Source organism: Rhipicephalus microplus, chromosome 7 (genome assembly GCF_043290135.1).
Source record: "Rhipicephalus microplus isolate Deutch F79 chromosome 7, USDA_Rmic, whole genome shotgun sequence".
NCBI lineage: Eukaryota > Metazoa > Arthropoda > Arachnida > Ixodida > Ixodidae > Rhipicephalus > Rhipicephalus microplus.
The window spans coordinates 155,974,254-155,997,215 of record NC_134706.1 but is presented as its reverse complement, the minus strand read 5'-3'; the positions used below and the strand labels follow the sequence as shown (position 1 = coordinate 155,997,215).

The 22,962-nt window shown below is 44.5% G+C and overlaps 1 long non-coding RNA gene across 1 annotated transcript; it reads left to right on the top strand.

The window, feature by feature from the left end:
* Window positions 1-4,055: 4,055 nt before the first annotated feature.
* On the top strand, window positions 4,056-22,497 carry LOC119179792 (uncharacterized). Its single transcript, XR_005110877.2, has 3 exons — window positions 4,056-4,228; window positions 5,332-5,419; window positions 22,142-22,497. It is a non-coding gene; the product is annotated as an uncharacterized LOC119179792 (long non-coding RNA).
* Window positions 22,498-22,962: the final 465 nt, after the last annotated feature.

Genomic DNA, 22,962 nt, shown 5'->3' with positions numbered 1-22,962 from the left:
TTTGTCCACACCTAACAGCATCGGGTACTTGAAACGGCCGACTCCATTCACAGCGCCCACCAGTGTTGCGCAAGATTCAGCGTTCATACTTGTGCAATAAGTAAATTAAAAATTGGCCCTGTATCTGCATGTAATCTGCAAATGCCGTTGAAAGACGATAGTCTTGCGTATGGAGAGAGTGAATAAAACATTTATTTGAAGTTCTGCGCAAGAAAATCGGTGAATGGTGTTCCGGAGGCACTGCATTAGAGTGCCTCGAGCGTGCAGTTGAGGCGAACGAGCGCATCAAGTCACGTCACACGTGAGACATGAGCGCCATCTGGCAGTTCTTTGGAAAAAAAGACGCATGGCCCAGAGACGGGCGTGTGCGCCCGTCAGAGGTGATAAAATGTAGAACGCAAGGCGACGAGCAGGTGCCACCACCGTGTCGTTCTAGCAAAGCGTTGGAAACACTCGCTTCTTCGTGAAAGCGTTGCATGGTCAGCGCAGCGTGCTAAGCGCTATTGTCCTTAGATTTACTTATTTATGCCTTATCTAGTAAACGACGAACATGTAAAAGATATATGTGTTGTTTTGATGCCTCAGATGTGCGCAATATTTGCTTTTTAATTGACAATCGCACACGTATGAACGCTGATCCTTGAGCAATATTGGTGGGCACTGCGGATGAAGTCGGCCGTTCGGGTAAACGGCTGGTGCTGTTCGGAGTACCAAGTTCGCAGTAAGGGTGAACAAACAGACAAATGTACAGACAGATAGACAGACAGAACAAAGTTTTTGCGTGGAAGGTCCCCAAGAAAGACTGTCGTCTTTAAAAGCAATAATTGCGCATGTTGTGGGTATGACAACACGTATATATTCTGCATGTGCGTTTTTTACTTGAAAATGCATACATAAATAATTTTAAGGACTGTAGCGCTCACAATGCAACGCTTGCACGGAAAGGCGAATGTTTCTACCTTTTATCCCCTCAGAGACGGGCGTGCACTTTGTTTTCCAAGAAAACTGCCAGACAGCGCTGATTTCTCACGTGTGGCGTGACTTGATGCGCTCGTTCGCCTCCGCTGCACGCTCGAGGCACTCTAACGCAGCGCCTTCAAAACACAATTCACCAATTTTCTTGCGCAGAACATCAAATAAATGTTTTGTACACTCTATCCAGACGCAAGACTATCGTCTTTCGGCAACACTTGCAGATTACCATGCCGATACGGGACCATCTTTTTCATTTTTTATATAATGAAGGTGCCGCTTAGTGTTCATCGCTTCAAATGCTTCACAGGAACACCGGCTACGTCACAGTCACGAGTTGAACTGGGACCTTCTCAGAATCAACGAGTTCCTATACGAGTGGACGTGTAAATCAATTTGATTGAAAGTCGCACGTGGCGAAGATCGCGTACGCCGACCAGGCTTGCTGGTGCCGGGGAGCATTACTTACGTCGAGCGGCACAATCAATCTATCAGCTTTATTGCTCAGAGTACGTGCACACGCACGCAGAAGTAAAAGTAATACCACCACGCAGCTACGAAGCCACGCATTTAAATTCACCGCGCTCACTTTGTATTCAATCATAGCCGCGTTGTCCCCTTGATGCGTGCGTCCATGATCACCACTTGTCCTTATATTTATCTGCAAATTTTGATCGAAGCAAAACAAGCTGTGCGAGAGTACTGCGTGTGTGCCCTTCGTGCCATTGAGAGTGGAAACTTCTATGTTGAAGGTGGAACGAAAGAACCTGTCCGAAAGAGGACAAACGCCCACAGACATGCCTGTTGGAGGCACGTGTTGAGTTGGCAAAAAAACCTAACCATCACGCCGATGTCGCTGCACTGTTAAAATTTTGACTAAGTGGCAGCGCCGACGTGTTCGCAGGCGGTTTTTTTTTGTTAACCGCTGCAAACATCCCACTTGCGCTTCTGTTGCCACGAACAAGGCTTTGAGAAACTTGAATGAGAAGTCGGTACGTACCTGACAGATGTCATGTGGCAGCCACCATTCTCATCCCCAAGCGGATCAAACCTTCCAGCCTCGACAATCCCCGGCTCATCTAGCTGACCTCATGCGTGGAAAAGGTGGTCGAACACGCCACCTTGCACAAGGTTACCCGATAAATGGATGAACACGATATTGACACCCACAACATGATAGGCTTCAGGGCGTGTCTCTCAACGCAAGACGCTCTCAAGCTCCTTAACGACCAAGTTACTGGTACCGACACATGAAAAATAACAGCAATACTTGGACAAGAACAGCACGTCAGGGCGTGGCCTGACGTCCTGTTCTGTTCTTTGCCGAGGGCATCAGGAATCTCAGCGAGGTGTTTCCAAGGTCAGTCGTTCGGCACCGTGAGGCACGTCGCCTGGCTAAAGGTCACAGTTGCACCGAGCATCGCGTCTCGACATATTGTTCGCTGGGAGGGCTAGTAATTCTCTGCATAAAGCATCGCGTCTCCGATGTGGGTGATTGCGTTCGTAGTCGCCATCACACGCCTTTGTGAGGTGTCATTTCGCCTACGTGAAATGACGTGGAAATAACTGACACAGGAAGGAGAATTATAAACAAAATACTTTAATAAGAAAGTACGTCAAGAGACCTCTTAGGCTCCCCATGCTCGGGCAGGCTGCTTCTTCTCGGTATGCATAACACGGCGGATTAAATTTCGTAGGCACAGGAGAGGGTCAATTGGCTAGGCTGTCCACCACGCGTTTTTGTAGGAACGTCCTGCGAGAGCTGGAGATTCCACTGGTGCAAATGAAGTCTCACTTCTGCAGAATTACTCGTTGACTCTGAGAACAAATCATAGCTGTGCCCATCCCGTAAACTGTCAACCCCGAGCATTAGCAAGTTGTTAGGCAGGCCGGGGCGAAGGCTTTACTAAAAAGGGCATAGGAACACGCCGGGAACTGTTGCTTCATCAATCTGGCCTGGTATCTCGAGGGGAATGCGTATGTGGTAGTGAGCATGATTCACGAGGGCAGTATCACTAAGTCCACAACGACCCGAACGATGATGGCTGAGATAGCTCAGCAAGTGGCAATCGTGCTGGCCTTCCTGGACAAATGCAGGTCCACAATATACAGCGTCTCGAGATTGATGGGCAGAGCATTTCCCGAGGACACAATGTCGAAACCGGCTTTGCGGATCCTTCGACAAGGAGATCGAGCGACAAACCCCCGTGTGGTTCCAAGCTGACATGGTATGCACTGAGCGAGCCCCGCCCAATATCAATGAGCCAGGCCACATAGCAGGGCGACGACTAGTAAACTAATAGCTATTGGAGGGGGGGGGCACGGCGCTGATGTTTTCGAAAATCGGGGTCCTTCCGTTTTGTATAACGAACTGACAATACATTTTTCAAGCGTGGAGACAATAGCCACCACGTAGAAAACTAAGCAGACCTCAAGCTCGGACACTCGGGCTTCTTGTAGACAGGGTTCACCGTAAGTCCACGCTATTGCGCAAGATTAAGACTTATCCCGTAATACAGCCAACTAATACATGTTTCTTCTTCACTCATGTAGCTAATTCAAAACACATGCTATGGCGGTGCCAGCGTCACGCTGTGGGGAGTTCATTATGCCTTCAAGGTGGGAGGGTGACTATTACCAGCACTGAGCTCGAACAACAGTTATGGCAGTCCAACCAGCCCGTGACGCTGCACAGGGACTTGATCATTCTGTTGCGACGTGGGAGCGGCCCACAACGTGCTCAAGCACGCTGCGGAGAACCCAATAAAGTTAATCCATCTGTGCATCTTTCTTGCAGTTATTTTATAGCGTTTATGACTAATTACAAACAGACGTCCTACTTGAAAACACATGGTCATTACCCTGCACGCCACAGCAGCGCTACTCGGTAATTTGGAAGGTTTCCATTTACAACAAGGAAAGGGTCTCACAACTGTCGCTCCGACAAAACGTCCACTCGTGTGCGTCATGATATCAAAATTTAATGAAAGAGATCTGTGTAGCATAGCTTGTGGTGTCAAAAAGCCCTGCATTGGTTGGCTGTGAGTCGTTCTCGTTTTCAGACCAGCTGGTGTTTTTCAGCGTACGCAGCATTTAGAATGTTAAGGCTGCCTTTTTATTTGTGGACGCTTTGAATTAGCTGCGTTAACTCTGTGGACAATGGATATTGCTAATATGTCTGTTATGATAGCCCCAGTCCTCAAATGGCCCCTTTAGAAACACAGGATAATGTTCATGTGAGCTGACCTGACCAAAGGTGCGCAATCATTTATATTCACTTAATAAGGCCCTTTATTAGTAAGTGCCATCGCTGTCGTTTTTTCCATCAAAACTCTAGGATTTGATGTTGCAAGGAAGAACATCAGGATATATTGACTCAAAGATTTCTATAACATCAAAACAGATATAGTATGGGTATATTTAGGCACTCAAACAGGATGCATGTTAACTATCGCAACGCAGTACACGCTGCGGAGAAATTCAACGCCTTTCATAAGCAGTGGTCGTCGACTAATTTCAGCAGAGCTCATCTATATATTGTCACATAGTCGTGACGTTGATAAAGGCAGCAGGCGGTGACTTCAAAGTGAAGCCTTTTATTTACCCAAACTCGTGGAGGCAAACGGAAACTTGAAGTACAGCAAACAATGCAGCTGTACACTGATGTCGGCGCATTTAGCGTTGGTTGTCGTGAAACTGACAAGCAGTGAAACGCGTCGCCTTTACACTCAATCCATCGAATATTTCACCGTTAAAACTAGCGACTGCATAGGTTTCCGAAGAAACTGTAATGTTAAAAATGTGCACGTAATTGCATAAGAATATTCTAAGAATAAATCAATGATTATTAGCCATTCGACGAGGTTTGCGCAACTCAGCACTTACACGTCTAGTGGGCCGATAACGAAAGCTTGAGAAAGGAGCGTGGCAATATCGAAACGTTGACGGGGAACACAGAGCTCTTCTATTGAAGGGAGCTTTGAAACACGTCGCGGCCGCATGGCGGCTCAGGCAGCTGGCGGCTGCAACACAAGTGCACTGAGCACCGCTTGCAATGTTTTTACGTCACGTGAGCAGTTCTTTTCGCGAAGATTTGATGCTCGGCAGCAAATGGCAGTGGACAAAGCAACATCACGACACCAGTTTTGGCTTGCCATTAAACGTCATGTCTCTCTCTCGGAAAGACGTCCCTCTCGGAAAGATTGAGGCATACTAAATTGAGGTATTGAGTAAAATTGAGGTATATTATACCAACAGTGTCTGTAAATCTGTTACAGATTTCTTACATTTTATACTTCATGCTTGTTCATGGAGGCAACCAAAATTCTTTTTTCTTCTCTTTCTGCTGCATTGACCAAGAGCTCAGCGAGGGATAGCGTTTAGCTGAATGGTCTATACACAATGACATACATCAAAGCAATTCCAAGCGTCACTGAGGCTTTCATTGGTAAGACTTCTGTTTGTTTGCACGATACGGTGGCATTCACAAAAATGTTAGCAATTTGTCTCCTTCCAAGGTTGACAAAATAGGACAGTTCTGCAGGAATGATGAAATTTACCTTATTTTTTAAGCCCACGCTGAAATTCATAGGTTGTGCTTAAGTATTTTTGCACACAGTGTTGCAGACCAAGAGAAGAAATTTCATAGCACAAAGTAATATTCACGGGATGTTTGACATTGGTGGACAAAAATGACCGCTTTTCAATAAAGACACTAAGCTTGATCTCTAACGATCGAAGAAATCTTGCTCTGCTTGAATAACAATGAGAGTGCAAAGAAACCACGCGCAACATAAAACACGGAGACACGCACACACTCTAGAGCTGTTTGTCTCTCCATGTTACTATCTTGTGCTGCCATTACGGTATAAATATGCCGTACAAACAAGTCTGCTTACAACATCAATCATCCGCTTTCGTTGTGACTTTCCTTTGAAACCTCTGCATTGCAATAAACACACTTTTCTCGTCAAATTGGCGAATATGTTTATTACCTTAGCCATACATTACTGCGTACATTTTAACGAGAGAGCGCTAAAGAGCTCGTTTCACATAAATTCCTTCATTGGTATTGGCGATAGTTTTGGTAGTTGTGAGAAAGCAATCATTATCTTGTCCGTCCGCAAAAAATTGTGAAAGATGAAGATACTACAAATAATCGAATTTTTGGTTCAGAATGGGGATCGAACCTCTTTAAAAGCAGGTCATCTACCACAAAATCGCGGGTCTGCTTGGCAATATAATTATGAATATTTCTACTTTAAAGTGCTGTAAAATCACTTATTGTTTTGTTACAAACGGAGCTTCTTTTATACATGCTTCAAAATATAGCATGTTTTATCGCAGCATTATTGTATTTTAAAAACGGACTTGCGTTCGTGCGTCAGACATTGTCATTATTAAAACTACTTTGTGGCTTAGAGCCAGCCACTCATTACAAAAGGCACAAGTGTGGGTGCGCGTTTTCGCCTAAGACTACGTAGTTGGTGCATAGTAAGTTCGAAAAGATTTGACGCGCATATGCTCGTGGCTTGAAGTATGATATCTCATACAAAAATCTGAGACGTGCGAATGCTTCCCTGACGCAAGGCGCTTTTGACTTCATTCATTACAATATAGTAAATCACAATTTAAACTGCTCGAGTAACATCATACATAAAATCTTATGCACTGAGTAGTTGAAGTACGCACTAGGGGCTAATTATAACCATCGCGTTCAAGTCTAAAAGGCGAAGCTTATGACCCCTACCCCTAATTTTAGGATCTGCATAGAGCATTCATGTTTATGTTTATTTCATAAAAATGCTGAAAAACTTTGCGCGTGTGTTTGAGTGCAGATACGGGCAGCGATTTCTTCAACTGGATGGTTCAAGCAAATTTTCCTTGTTACGATATCCGATAGAAAGAGCTAAACTTCCGCTGCTTTTACAGCCAGTGGACTCTTCTTTACTACTTCTACGGCTAGATTATGCTTTGTTATTTTTTTTGTACTAAATATATTATGAAGTCATGCTTGTTATTCATAGTCGTACTACCTGGTTTAAAAAAGTTTCAGTTTTAAATATATTTGATGATCAACAAGCTTCCCATGCAGTAGTACTTTGCAATACACCAGAACTTTTTGCACTGTGAAATAGTTACTCCTTTGGTTACTAAGAGCAACTTCCACAAGTCTTCTATGTGGCATCACCACAAGGAGCTACTGGTTTAGGACATGTGATGCATGTGATTTCACGGCATGTGATGGAGACTGGATTACAGGCAAATTCTTATTTTGTGTCTTCCGTTTCAATCATACCGCTTTAGTACAAGAGGCTAAATTAGGGTTTAGGAAGCTCTTCTGTAGTGTTTTATTGTGCCTACGAATGTATGTTTCTGAAGTTTGTGCCAAAGTTTTATACGTGGCTCTAAATGCCTATGTATAAGATCAGTGCCTTCACGAACACAATTTAAGCTCGAAGTATGCTCTATAGCATCATTGGAGACTGGTATTTATGTTACCAGGCAAAACTCAGCTTTCAAATCATTATGGCGTGCAACCAATACTCATTGTCAAGAGTTATTTTCAGCACTATCAAGGCGGCAAGGCCACTTAGCCATATGAAGGGCCATCGTTTCTACACATCCATTTCTCCACCTCACGTCGTCTGCTTGCTCGTGCAGAGAACAGAAGGCGCTTCTGTGCCGCCCGAGAACGATGGAAAACGAATGCAAAGCCACGGAGTGCCGTCAGGGGAAAGTAGAGTGTAGATCAAAAAGACGAAGGATGTCCACGTGGTTTTTCTTTTGTTTGTGATTTACTTCTTCAAGGGCGCTTCACTAGGTCACATGAGAAATTTTACTTAGACAACGGAAATAGTTGCGTGCCCAATGAAAGGTGGCGCACCACAAGATTTTTTTTATTTTAATTACCAGCTTCGGAAGCATGCTGTGTGGAGCTGTGCTTAAAACATTTGCCACTCGCCCAATATATACTGCCAAGCCTAATTACCTCCCTGCCCCCTTCGGTATTGGAGACGTATCGATACCGACGCAGACGCATCAGCGTGTCATGCGCACGCAAGGTCATATTGCGTCACATGTACTCGCCAGGTCATACACAGAAGCGATGTTGCGTCGTTTCGACGTTTTCTGTATCGCAATGTACTTTTTTTCTGGGAAGGATTCCTCTATGCGCACACGTTTCGAGAAGCTGAAATCGATCATCTATTTTTACCGCCATGCACAGCATGACACCGCAGAAACTCTTTTAAGGGACGATGCACCAAAAACACGCCAGAAATTTTCAGGGCTGGCACATGAGAGCGAGTTGCATGCTTTCTTACTTTGCCTTCATAAAGCTCTGTGCGCTGCAACAAATAGGCGTGTTGTGTTGTAAGACGTATGTAAATCAAAGCTTTCAAAAATTTCCAGAGACTGGTGCTTTAACAGGAACCAAACCGTGATCAATAAAGCAATTTACGATCACGATTCTGTTTTTTTTTGTTGCTCGAAAAAGCAAGGAAACGGGAACTCGTGTACTTTTATCACATTTCAAAATTTCTTGGCCTTGTATGATTCTTACTACATTTTTGTGTGTTGAATTTGTTCTATTCTTTCTTTTATCACTTGGTGAAAAGCGCATGTACATGTATGAATGCTCTAGAGTATAGCCAGTTGTCCCATGCTTTCCGCATTTAGATGGCCGATACCACAGCTTGTGACCACTGTGACAACGAAAAAACCATTCCACGTACCTTTTGTGACTGCTAACAGCACTGTGGCCAGCGGCTATGCCTTCGCAAGGTGCTGGACAAATCAGATATAGTACGTTTCTCGAAGGGAAAAAATTAGAATATTACAACCGGGTGAAGGTTAAACTGATGAGAGTGACTGCAACTCCGACCTACACGGCATTGAAGCACCCAAAATAGACTGATGGCATGTTATGAACGAGAAAAGCTCTTATGAGGGCTACAAATGTATTGCTGTTTGGGGTGCATCTTTTCCAAATATATGTTCTTTAAGTTGCTTATTTCTTAAATTACCATGGTGTTTTTTAGAGTTTAATTTTACTTTTTCAAAAAACATATGCACTTTATCCCAGTTTATATATAGCTACGGTATGAGCCGGGCTGTAGTATCTGCCGGAAAGGTAGAAGAGGAAGAAGACGTTGTCTGGTGCGGCCTGAGGACTCCATCTTTACTGCGACTGCCGAACTTCATCCTCACCCTCTAAATGAATCCACCTATCCTTTAATTCAACCGTAACAGTTTTGTGGTGGAGGCGCTGGGTAATCAACGAAGCAACATGACGATTCAAGCGGCTGATCTCTACGACGAAGCCGCCGCCTTGCTGGACTGCCCCCGTTACCACTTGCAGCTGAGATGTCTCACGGCGAAGAAGGAAACCGGATCTCCGCAGCTGCAGACCTTCTACCAGCCCCAGCAGCACCTCTAGTACCAGGTTCGCGTGCGGCTGGTCCCCGGTTGCGTCAGGATCTGATAGTGCCTCGCACATTCGTTGGCGAATTTGGCGAGTACGTGGATGCCTGGCTCACACCACAAACGGGTGAGCAAATACTACCAGTGGGATGCGGCGATCCAGTTTACGAATGTAGTATTTTTCTTAACGCACACAGCACTCGTGTGGTACGAGAACCACAAAGATGCCTTCAAGTCATGGGATCGCTTCGTTTCTGAAATAAGAGTGTGCTTCGGAGACTCCGTAGCTAAGAGAAAGCAGGCGGAACAAACGTTACTGCAGAGAGCTCAGATCCCAGGAAAGACGTGCATGACCTATGTCGAGGCAATCTTGAAGCTCTGCAAGATTGCCAACCCTTCAATGTCAGAGGAAGACAAAGTTGGCCACCTGTTGAAGGGCATTGCCGAGGACGTGTATCAGTTCCTCATCAGCAAAGACAGCCTTGTTACGGTGACCGACGTCATAAGCCACTGTCGCACATTCGAGACCCTCAAGATACGACGTATCACCCCCAAGTTCGGTCGCCTACAGAATGTAACCACCGTGGCAAGTGTTGAAAAATACACACCGCTTGATCTCGCGTCGACAATACGCCAGATCGTCCGAGAAGAGCTCACTCGACACGCTCGCCCGACGCTGCACGAGCCTACACCCGCACTGCCTCCCTCTCGCCCTTCCGTGTCAATTGCCGCAGCAGGCAACGATGACTGCAACTACAGGCCGCCCTCACCACCGAAGTCCCAGCGCAATAAATACCCGCTGCCGATGTACGAAGACCGCTTCAGTTACCCCCATCAGCCAGCCAACACCTGTTACGACCCAAACGAAGATGCACCCGCACCACCACCACGTCGGCGCAATGCCTTCAGGAGTACAATGCATACCGCCAAGCCCCTGTGTGCTACCGTTGCGGTATGGCCGGGCATATAGCTCGGTTCTGTCGTCGCAGAGAGAGCCAACATCCCGTTATCGTTCCCCATCAGAGTTTGCGCCAGTGGGCACTCGTCACAACAACGGTCATTGGCTCGATTATTCCAGGAGTACCTCACGGCGGGGAAATCACCGTGGCAGTTCTCCGGCTTCTGACTGTAGTTTGACGCCTCCAACTGGCCGACTGCATCGTTCCCCTTCGCCGGGACGACGCCTGTCATCACAGCCGCCGCCGGGAAACTAGCCAGCGCGACCGATGGAGGTGAGGTCGCACAACAGGGTTTGCCTCAGATGCCTTCGCCAGTTATAATGTCCAAGAACAAGATACGTGTGGAAATAGATGGCTTTTGTACAAGTGCTTCGGTAGACACTGGTGCTACGATATCAGTTATGAGTCTTTCATTCAAAAGTCACATTGGCCGCAAAGTTATGTTTACTTGGGGCGAATCAACAAGGTTTCGTCGTGTTGGTGGGGAAGTACTTCATCCTGTCGGAGTTTGTGTCGTCAATGTCTTATTGTCAGAAAAGGTGTTCCCAACAGAGTTTCTTGTGCTGCAATATTGTATCCACGATTTGATTCTCGGTCTTGACTTTCTCCAAGGATGTGGCGCTTTCGTCGACTGTAGGAGCGGTGAACTTTCCGTCAGCGGTGACATTGTTCCTGCCTCGTCGATGAGGCGCCGGAGGCCGCGAAGGATGCTCTGATTGTTTCCGATGAGCTGACAGTGCCGCCATGGTCAATGAGGTCAGTTGCGGTGTTCGCCCCAGAATCTGCCACATCTTTTGACGCCATCGTTGAACCTGCCATCGTTCAATGTGCGAGGAAGGGCATACTCGTCCCTCGTAGTTTGGCATCTGTTGATGAAGGAGAAGCTTTTCTGTGGGCACTGAACTGTTTGCGAATGCCGGTTGTGCTTCCTCGAGGAATGAAGCTTGGCGTCTTCGATGATTCCACTGAAGGTTCTGTAGCGGTCGTTAACAACGATGAAAGCGAGAAAGGTACAGTCTCTGGCAAGCGCAGTTGCTCTTGCGAGTCGCAGATCCTAGGCATGATTAGCGCCACTTTGCGGTTACACGAGCAGCAAACATTACGCCATCTGTTGAGGCGACATGCTTCTGTGTTTCACTTTTGCCAAGAGGAGAGGCCACTACCTTTACCATGTTCTTGCGCTCATCATAGGATTGACACCAGCACTGCCCATCCGATCCGACAAAAGCCTTACCGAGTGTCGTCATCAGAACGAAAAGTTATTGCCGACCAGGTTCAGGAAATGCTGAAGAAGGGTGTTATTGAAGAGTCGTGTAGCCCGTGGGCAGCACCGGTCATCTTGGTTAGGAAAAAAGATGGTGCCTGGTGATTCTGCGTTGATTACAGAAGACTCAACGCCGTGACCAAAAAAGATGTATGTCCTCTGCCTAGAATCGACGATGTTATTGACTGCTTACACTCGGCTTCGTACTTTTCTTCAATAGACCTACAATCAATATATTGGCAGATACCTATGCGCCCTTCAGACAAGGAGAAGACCGCATTCGTGACGCCTGATGGACTGTACCAATTCAATGTGATGCCGTTTGGGCTTTGCAACGCCCCCGCCACTTTTGAAAAGTTTATGGACTCAGTCCTTCGTGGTCTTAAATGGGAGGTGTGCTTATGCTACCTGGATGACGTCGTCATTTTTTGGCGTACCTTCGAAGAGCACAACGTCCGTTTAAGGCTTGTTTTAGACTGTGTCGGAAAGACTGGCTTGATTTTGAACTCTAAGAAGTGCCAGTTTGGTGAACGACAAGCTTTAGTCCTCGGTCACCTAGTTGACAAAGATGGTGTCAGGCCGGATCCCCGCAAAATCGAAGCAGTCGGCACATTCAAACCACCCCAGACACTGAAGGAACTTTGCAGCTTCTTGGGCCTATGTTCCTACTTTCGCCGCTCCATGCCCCGATTCGCGGACGTAGTAAACCCACTGACGAGCTTGTTGCGAAAAGACAGCCCATTCGAGTGGACACCTGATTGTGATGCCGCATTTTCTGAACTGAAACTCCTACTGACATCTTAGCCTATTCTTTGTCATTTCGATCCTTCTGCTCCTACAGAAGTGCATAGTGACGCAAGTGGAATTGGCATCGGAGGTTTGCTTGTTCAGCGCCATGATAATGCAGAGCATGTTGTTGCTTATACGAGTCAATCTCTAAGCAAGGCTGAAATGAATTATACGGTGACAGAGCACGAATGTTTAGCGGCTGTATTCGCCATTCAGAAGTTTCGTTGTTACCTCTACGGTCGTCCATTCACGATTGTGACAGACCATCATTCATTATGTTGGTTTGTTACCCTCCGAGACCCTTCTGGCCGCCTCTCTCGATGGGCTTTACGGCTTAAGAATTTGACTTCAGCATTTCGTACAGAAGTGGACGACGTCATTCGGACGCTGATTGTCTTTCTCGCCTACCTGACAATGGTAGGCGAGAAGGGTATCTGCAGGACAGTGCAGATACCCTTGACGTCTGTTTTGCTGTGGTCTCTCACACGTTTCCTGACGCTAACATCTTCAAACTAGAACAATTGAATGATTTATCTTTAGGCCCATTGTTCGTCGACGCTCGGAATCTCAAAGGCAGTGGTCGCTTTCGCATTCGTGATGGGCTGTTGTGCAAAATGAATTACGCAGCAACCGGCGCACGTTATTTACTGGTTGTACCTCAAAGTCTTCGATGCGACGTTCTCCGTACTATGCACGATGATCCAACATCAGGCCACCCTTGGGTTCATTCGCACCCTGCATCAAGTGCAGCAGCGTTTTTACTGGCCCCGAATGCGAGATTTTACAAAACAATACGTCTCGAGCTGCGAGACTTGCCAGCGCTACAAACGACCTACCAGTGCACCGCACGGCCTTCTTCATCCCGTAGAACCACCTACTACGCCTTTAGAGCAAGTGGGAACAGACCTATTGGGCCCGTTTCCGCGATCTTCGAACAACAACCGCTGGATAATAGTGTGCGTCGACCACTTTACCAGATACGCCGAAACCGCTGCGATACCATCTTCTACAGCTGATGGCGTCGCTGCCTTTTTGTTACGCTCCGTTGTTCTTCGCCATGGTCAACCTCAAGTAATCATCAGTGACCGTGGTCGCCAATTCATCGCGGACGCTGTGGAAGAATTGCTTCGACTCTGCACTTCACAGTTCAGACATTCGACACCATACCATCCCCAGACAAATGGTCTTGTCGAACGTACCAATCGAACTCTTACTAACATGCTCGCAATGTACGTCGCGTCCAATCACAAAAACTGGGATGAGATCTTACCATTTATTACTTTCGCATACAATACAGCGAAGCACGAGACCACGGACTTTACGCCCTTCTACCTGCTCTACGCTCGATCACCACGCAGCTCCCTTGATACAATCCTCCCATTTAAGCTCCATACCGATGAGTCCGTGGCCGAAACATTGTGCCGGGCTGAAGAAGCCCACCAAATTGCTCGCTTGCGAACACTGGCATCACAAGATTGCTCCAAGCAACGATACAATCAACGCCATGATGCCATTTTATTCCGCAAAGGTGAATTCGTGTGGTTGTGGACCCCCCAACGAAAACCTGGTTTATGTCAGAAGTTTTACCGCAGTACACAGCCCCCTACGTCATTGTAGATCGCTTGACTGACTTGACGTACGTTGTGGCACGCTTGACGACACCTTCTCGTCGGTCAAATTGAACGCAGTTGGTGCACGTGGCTCGCCTCAAGAAGTTTCATCCCTCCAGTGACATAAACTTGCCCAGCGGGCTTCGTCTGTGAACGGGGCATTGCTACGGTTTGAGCCGGATTGTAGTATGTGCCGGAGAGGTAGAAGAGGAAGATGACGTTGTCTGGTGCGGCCTGAAGACTCCATCTTTACAACGACTGCCGAACTTCATCCTAACCCTGTGAATAAATCCACCTATCATTTAATTCAACCGTAACAATAATATTATTCTTCAATTCTGGGAATACTTTGCGTCTGCTTTCTCATTTTACCCACAATGTTCCAAAGCTCGATTCATTTTTTGTAAAGACGAGAGCACCAGAACACATTGAGTGTAATTTAACAGTCAGGGTGGGGCGCAGCACCTTTGTGCTAAAATACTTGAATACAGGCCTTTGTCCGTATAAGAGCCTACATCCTGTGGTAATTTACGCAAATGGATACTTGTCATCAATGCAAGTTTATTTTAAGAGGTTGTTGTGAACGATAGAAGCGCACACCTTTCATGTAGTGATTCCCGGCCTCTGATAAGGGGGCGTATCAACATACGAAGCAACATTTTGTTGTGCCGCTGAACCACTTGTTAGTACATGATGGTGGTCGTACGCCTAGGAAGCTCCTCGTCACAGATGGTTCAAAAACTGTCACTTGCTGTCATCTGCGAAGCTCCGGCGACTCGCCAATTGTGATGAAAGTGGGGCAGTTTTTAATAAGAGGGTCTGTCGACGCAATGTCTTTCGCATTATCTTCACATAGTATATTTTGTATTCAAGAGAGGGTACGAAGCGTAGATCGTAGATAAACTAGCAGTAAATCAATCAGTTATATTTTACCTTTGAGAAAGACAATGGACACAACCCCTGTTTGCGGATTACTGATCACGAGCTTCCATCTTGCCATTTCTACGTTTTTTAAATATTTTGATATATTTATTTAGTACTTGGCGGTATGCGGGCTACCTAACACTTCATTGAAAAAATCCAAGATACCAATCAGCCTAATTCCGTAGAATAAAACTAATGTAAAGTTCAAATTATTCAAACGGGTCGACCGAGGGCGTATAGCCATGTCGCGGCACCACAGCAGGCCCATGCCTCCCCCCTCTCAATTTTTTTTCATTATGGCATAACCAACAAAAAAAGCACATATCAAAAGATGCCTGCTCTCCCCCCCCCCTCCCCCCGAAAAAAAAACTGCTTGCGCTCTTGGGGCCGACTTGTCAATGATGGCTTAGATCATGCTCATTTGATAAAAGCGGAACAAGGTTACAACAGAAAGCTTCACCTTTAGGAGTTCAACGCGAACATATCCAGCTTTTCTGGACATTAGCGGCTTAGCTCCCGTGAACGATACCACGTGGCATATTGACCTTAAGAATTGAAAAGTCCCGCCATGACGTATGATGTGACGTAGCAAGAAACAGAATATAAAAAAATTGGTGCACACACCCTGTGACTGTCGCTTCCCCTCAGTGCGCAGCAGATAAAAGTGCGGTGTGTCGGCGTTAACTCGACGGTGACGACTGGCAAGGAATTGACTGTTTTTCTAGACATACTGTGCCAGAAGAGACAGCTTGCAGCATTCTACACGAAATATCTGGCTGTCGTAGACGCAGCCTTGTGTATCAAAAGAAGCGTATAAGTTTTTTGTTTCTTTGTTTTTGGATTCTGCACTGCCGTATCGGTAGAGATAGCATGCTGCTTTCAGGGTTTCGTGTTTGCTGAGTGCCAAGCATTATGCTTAGTTACGAACATGACATTGTGGCTGTAAAATAACCATTATTTTGTGCGCGCAACTGAAGTTATGCACACTTGATGATTGATTTTTGGGGTTTAACGTCCCAAAACCAAGATATGATTATGAGAGACGCCGTAGTGGGGGGCTCCGGAAATTTCGAAGTTATGCACACTTGCTGTTGCGTTACGATAAAGTAAAACTGAATAACTTGGAGAACGCCAAAAACGAAAGTATGAACACGAAGAGCAAGATATGTGTTTTTGGTTTCATTTAGTTCTTGTCGAAATGACGCTACCACGTCCAGCGTGGCGCCGTGGAAGTGGCTGTGGCTCGAAATTACTTTCACAGCCAGGCTTGCTTTCACACCGCACCATGACATCGGTGTCACACGGACATTTTCGCTCCTGATCAAGGCTGCTACGGATCAAGTTCGGTTCAGAGGTAAGCTACTCAGTAATCGAAAGTAACCATTCAACATGTCAGGGGAATGACGTGGAGCGGCAGTGCTGCGACACTGACTAACAGCACCTCAGACTATGTCGTGTCAAGCCTGCGATCAAGCGCGCCCGTGTCAGCCTGTAAACGCTGTCAGGTCCGCGTGCTCCACACACTGTAGTCCCTACCCGCACGAGCAAAACAAAAAAAGAGAGAAAGAAAAAGCAAAAAGGATCGCCTTAGTGGAAAGCTTACGAGAGAGTAGAACATAAAATATTATTGGATAGTTGAAAGTTTTAAGAAACCTCTAATTATGTGGTAAAGTAGTGTAGGAAACTTTAACTAATGAGGAAGTTCATATTGTTTAATAAAATATCATTCTTTAAATATACATTCCAGGTTACGAGGAGTTCTTAAAGGAGGAGCAGTAACCTTGCTTTTTCTTTTTAATATATTGCTAAGCACTACTCTCTTACATGATGAAGTATACCGACATGCATATGCAGATTATATAGCACTTTTTTTGGTTCAGACAGTGAGATAAAATCAATATATAATCGCATAAAAAGTATAAATGAGGAATTAATAACTGGTTACAGGCTATTCATTCAGGTCCTAATGTTTCAAAGAGCGCAACTGCAGTTTTACTTTTATATAACACAGTCACTATTATATAGAACAACTTGCAACCTGTGAAATATATCACAGTTGAACTCGGTAAAATATTAGGAAATATCTTATGATAACCATCTCTTTTGGCATGCGACCATGAAACGAGCACGGGCACTCAGTGTCTTACGAAGGCTGCGCAGTATTCAATCAGGGATACGGAGAGAACCACTAATTATGCTTTACGAAATCAACGTACATACAGCTTCTCAGTACACCAGTGATTCAGCCCCGTATTAGCATTCGGATTTGTTTTTTTATGTTCTGGTGCACCGGTCTATAAATTGTGGAAAGGGAGCCTGTTGAAGCGACCTTCCTTCTTGAACAGTATAAAATAATTCCTTGAACCTACATTTGAGGACACTAAAACGCAGCGCGCAAGGGGGCAGTGATGTGATAATGTTTCAATTACGCAAACTTTAAAACGAGGCAGGTAAAAATTAAGCAATAGAGTTGTGTTACCGCAGAACGAAAATTTTATTTTTTCCCGTTAAACGCTACAAACTACGGAATAAAGATTTTTTCTAGAGTCACTGTTAGAAGGTTCATTATCTAATGTTTGTGAAATGCAAAGCTTGACACATTGAAAAAAAAATTTGACATGCTCTATATGGCTCAGAAGCATACTGAACTAATAAGAGACGTGCAGGGCTCTTGTATAATTTTTTTCATTACTTGGTTGATTTTCCCTAAAACAACCTGTTGACGATAGCACATGTAAACTATAAGGAGCAGTGCGTGGTGGACACAACACTGCAATGTGATTCGCAATGGCACAAACAAATATATCCCGTTAAACAAAAAACCGCGGCTCTGTCCAATGATATACTGCGAGACAGCACTTATCAGATTCATTGGCGCAGTGCTAAGCGTACATAGCCAGGGATTGTACTTTGCGATTCAAAAACAAAAAGAACATACGACAAAAGTAACACTTTTGTGGCAGAATGGCAGCCCACACAAACAGGGGTAATTTATGGCAGCACGGAACTGTGCATGCACTGTATATATATATAGTGAAATTCTAGGAAGCGTTGCTATAATATGCAAGCACGCTGGACAATTCGCCAGTGCTTTTGTTTAGGTTTCTAGAAGCCACTTTCAACTTGTAAAGTAATATTTACTCACGCACTTCATGTTTATGTTTTGAAGTGAGTCCAACTTTTAATACCGTCGCCTTGAGTATTAGAATGTATGTCCCATGGTGGGAACGTGTCTATGTATCGGTTAATGAAGCATAGAGAGCGCATGCGCGTTGTGATCATCGAAGCAGTACGAAAATGCATTGTTGGTTTCTATAAATCCTCTATACATCAGTCATCAAATTTCCCGTGTAATCATTGATGCTTCCGTAAGTTGGAGCGCAAAATTGACTACTCGTGTCCTGCGTGTAGCCTTAAACAGAACAATTGATAACAATCGCGAAACTGGCCAAACATTTTGGTGCTGCCTGCGTCGAGTGGTGCTTACACATTTTCTGGTATCCTCTTCCGGGGGTGCACTGAAGTGTGCGGGACGGAGTCACTTTTATTTTTGCTATTGTTCATTTCTTGTCATCACTTCTAATTATTCTTCTTACGTGGAGCCACTCCACCTTTTGATGATGATGATTACCTATATGCATGGCTCACGCCCGCTCTTTTGGACTAGCCAAGATACAAATTATTTATAAAAATAAGTCTCCACTTAAAAACTGTAAAACTAATGACCTATATCATACTTAAACTGAATATGACGCCAACTTATATAGTTCAGATCAACGCCACCTTAATTAGTTTGAAAAATTCACCGTAGAATAGCGGTCTCAGTCACAATACGATCAGGGGCTCCTAAGGATAGAATATTTGAAATGACGAAATTCATTCTGCATTCGAATAAACACAGTTTGTAGAATGTTTCCGCTCAGTAAGCTCAGTAAGGTGAAATAGTTTTCAGTTGTCTCGTCCTTGTTAGAAGACTAGAGAGGAGGGGAAGGTGCCATACCATCTCTGTGCGTGTATATAGTTCGAAATTTCAGAACGTGAGAGCGCAATTTTATGAAAATAACTGAACCGTTTTTTGTGTTGAACAGAAATTCCTACGCCAAGAGAACAAGAGGTGTCTATAGTCGTTTAGCTGAGTGGTGAACTACTTCACATGCCGCGTCAAGTTATTTTTCACCTTCTAAATCTGTCACGAATCATGAGGGTTGTAGTCAGATTAATGATGAATGTCCAACCACTGAGAGAGCCTTTGTTTCGCGTCCGCTTTTTTGCCATTTTGGTTCAATTTTTGTCCTTTTGTGGCTTGGTACCCGGAATAATCTCGTTAGAGTTACGTGGGTAGGGAACATAAAGTGAGAAGTTAGTGATATAATTGAATATGATAGTGATAACAACATATAAGATTTTGCGTCGCAAAGACACCTGATAATTTAGAACCGCTATTTTTTGCGAGTGTCGAACACACGGGTAAGTTATCTGTAACTATGGTCACACTTTAGGTTCATGCGTTTAGCTCTGAGCTTTCGTAGGGCCATTCCGCCGAAGAAACCGACGAGAAATCCGGAAGTCTTATTGAAAATGAACAACGGCAGGTCTCAGAAAAAATACCAATGCCGTCATTCTTTTCAGAGTAAGGGGCATCTGTAGCTATGATATTTTTTCACATTTATCCGCTCTAAATGCCTCTGCAGAAGTTAGTTTATTATATGGCTAGGCAAAATTTCTGCATGATTTTGATATATAACCCGAAAAACGTTTTTAAGGATCTTTCTTTCGTTGCTGATGTAAGGAACATCACTCAGTTTCACATCTAATGGTTCAACAAGTGCTTCTACAAAGCTCAGCCACGCTGTACGAAACCAAAGTCAATATGAAAAAAGAAAAAATACCTCATACTGATGTATACGTGAAAATAACTTTCATTTTCATACAATTCCCATAAATCTTTAGCAATGATTGCATAGTTAGTATCCAAATCTGCACAAAAGAGAGGACAACCTCGCTTCTAAGTAGATGAGACTATTGGCTGTGAATTTCGGTAATCCAAGGAGACAATTTGGGCCTCCCTTTCCACGCGTACAGTAGAATACAACTTTTTAGCTTGCGCACCAGATTATAAAGCTCGTTTAAGTTTTATTACGGGGCTAACCCGCTCGTGTCCTAGAAAGCTGCATGCATGTAAATTTTGTAAAACATATTGAGTGATTCTCTCCGTGTCCCTGATCGACTGCTGCACAGCCTTTGTAAGACTCTCAGTGCTCGCATTGCTTTCTTAGTCGTATGCCAAAAGGAGGAGGTTATCATAAGATATTTCCAGATATTTTACCGAGTTCAACTGCAATATCTTCCGCAGGTTGCCACTTATTTCAGTAGTAACTGGGTTATCCAAAGGTAAAGCGGTAATGGTATTTTCGAAGCAGCAAGACATGAATGTGTAGCCTGCAACCGAATATTGGATGCTCCCTTATACGTTTGTATGAGAATATATATCGATTCTATACCACTGTCTGAAGCACAAAATGCTATACCAACTTCATATAAATGTGTGTATAATTTCTCATGACTGGGAACAATGCTTAGCGATATATTAAAAAGAAGAAGCTAGGTGACTGCTTCCTCAAGAACTCCTCGTAACCTGAAATGTATATTTGAAAAATGACGCTTTAGTAAACAATAAAACTTCCTCCTTATATAAAAACTCTATAAAGTACTTTAGCATATAATTAGAAGTATCATAAGCTTTTAAATTATCCAATAATATTCCATGTTCTACTCTTTGGTAAGCTTTTCTCTGAGATGATCATTGTTGCTTTTTCTCTCTTTTTTGTTGCTCGCGCGGGTAGAGACTACAGTGTGCGTAGCACGCGGACCCGACAGCGTTGACAGGCTGACACGGGCGCGTTTGACAGCAGGTTTGATCTCGACGTAGTCGGAGGTGCTGTTGCACGGTTACTTTCAATCGCTGTGTGGCTAATCTCTGAACTAAACTCAATTTGTACCAGCCCTGATGTCGAGAGAAAATGTCCGCGCGACACCTAAATCATAGTATGGTGTGACAGCAAGGTCTACTGCGTGCCATTTTTGAGGCACAGCCGCTTCGACGGCGCCAAGCTGGAGGTGGTAGCCTCATTCCGACAAGAACTGAAAGAAAACGAAAATACATATCTTTAAGTTCGTTTTTGTACTCTCATTGTTAGCGTTCTGAAAGTTATCCAGTTTTACCGCCGTATTCACAAACGCTCCTCGACTCGACTTCATCCCTTCACTTGACAGAGTTGAGCACTGCGCCACCACTCGGCTGAAAATGACGCAGCGCTACTCAAGAACTACAGCAGATTTTCGCTGATATGCAGTGACTTGCCGTGCCTAGAGACGGCACTGCCATCGGTTTTCTTAAGTAAAGGTGAAGCATTGAGTGAAGGTACGTTCTAGAATACGGAGGTTACTTTATCGTAACGCAAGGAGCAAGCAAGCAAAACCCAAGTAGCGCACACAAAAAAATCGGTTACTGTACAACCGCAATGTCCTGTTCATAACCAAGCACGATGCTTGGCGCTCAGAGAACACGAAACCCTCATATCAGCACTACTGTCTAATAGCCCCACTGATACGGCTGCGCAGAAACTAACAACTAACAAACAAAAAGATTTACAGTTCTGATGCACCAAGGCTGCGCCTATGGCAGCCAGACACTTCGTGCGGAATGCTGCAAGCTGTCCGGCACGATATGCCTAGAAAAACTATCCATTCATTGAGAGTCGTCGCCGTCGAGATAACGCTGATGCACCGCACTCTTTAAGCTACGCACTGAGGTGAAGCGACAATCAAAGAGCGTGTGCACCGTTTTTTTTATTGTGTTTGGTTCATTGCTACGTCGCTGCATAAGTATTGGCGGGACGTTTAAATTATTTAAGGTGAATACGCCATGTGGTGTCGTTCACGTGAACTAAACCGCTCGTGTTCAGAAAACTTGGATGTGATGTGTGTGGCCAGTTTGGACTAAGATCTGGATTCATTATTTTTGAGTCCAGTTTGTACCAGCAAAAGCTATTTTCTTCCGTATCATGTTTCCTATTCTGACGCCACAAATCTGGCAAGAGGCTAAGAAAAAAAAATCGCCTCATATACTATAAAACCTCCACGATGTGTATCAACCAGGCAATATTACTTAACCTGCTTCTTCCTTTTTTTGATCCCAGGAATATTTGCAGTGATTTTGTGCTATGTGGGTCCACATATGTGCGCATCAGCGCATTTCACCAGCGTGGATGTTCCAGGATCTGAGGTCGAGCACTACCCGCCTGTACTATGGGACGATGTAGACCCTTATGTTTAAAATAAAAAAAAAGCTAACATGAAGAATGATTTGCATGTATGCTGCGTTAAACACAATTTGATGATCACACATTGTAAACATAAAACAGTGTTAAAGGGATTTTGAAACACTTTTTCAAGTAACCGTGTTGCATATCATGTCGAATATGAAGGTATGATACCCTTAATACGAGCCCACACTCTCTGGTAGAACCTATTGTGAATAAAAGGCTATGAACAAGTTGATTCATATTCTTTCAACATTACCAATGCTCATGATTTGATGGCGAATCTACGAACATGCCGCAAAACAAAACATTTGTGTGCATTCATTTTAAAAATTTCATTCGAGGTTTTATAGGCAGACTTTGCAATTAGTGCGACAGTATTAGAATTTAAGACCGCGAATGTATACACAAATATATAACTATAAATAGTTATATAACCAATCGACTTTGAAGAACATATCGTGCAAAACCAACGGGCACCGTACTCTATTCTCTCTCTCTCTCTCTCTCTCTCTATATATATATATATATATATATATATATATATTTTATATTTGACTCAATAATAAGGAGATCTAACAGACAAGAATGCAAAGGAAAGTATAGGAGAAGTTACTGGACCGAATGGTCCAATAACTTGGTGGCAAAGCATGGTGGCAAAGCAAATATTATTAATGGCAAAGCAGCAAAGGCTTATC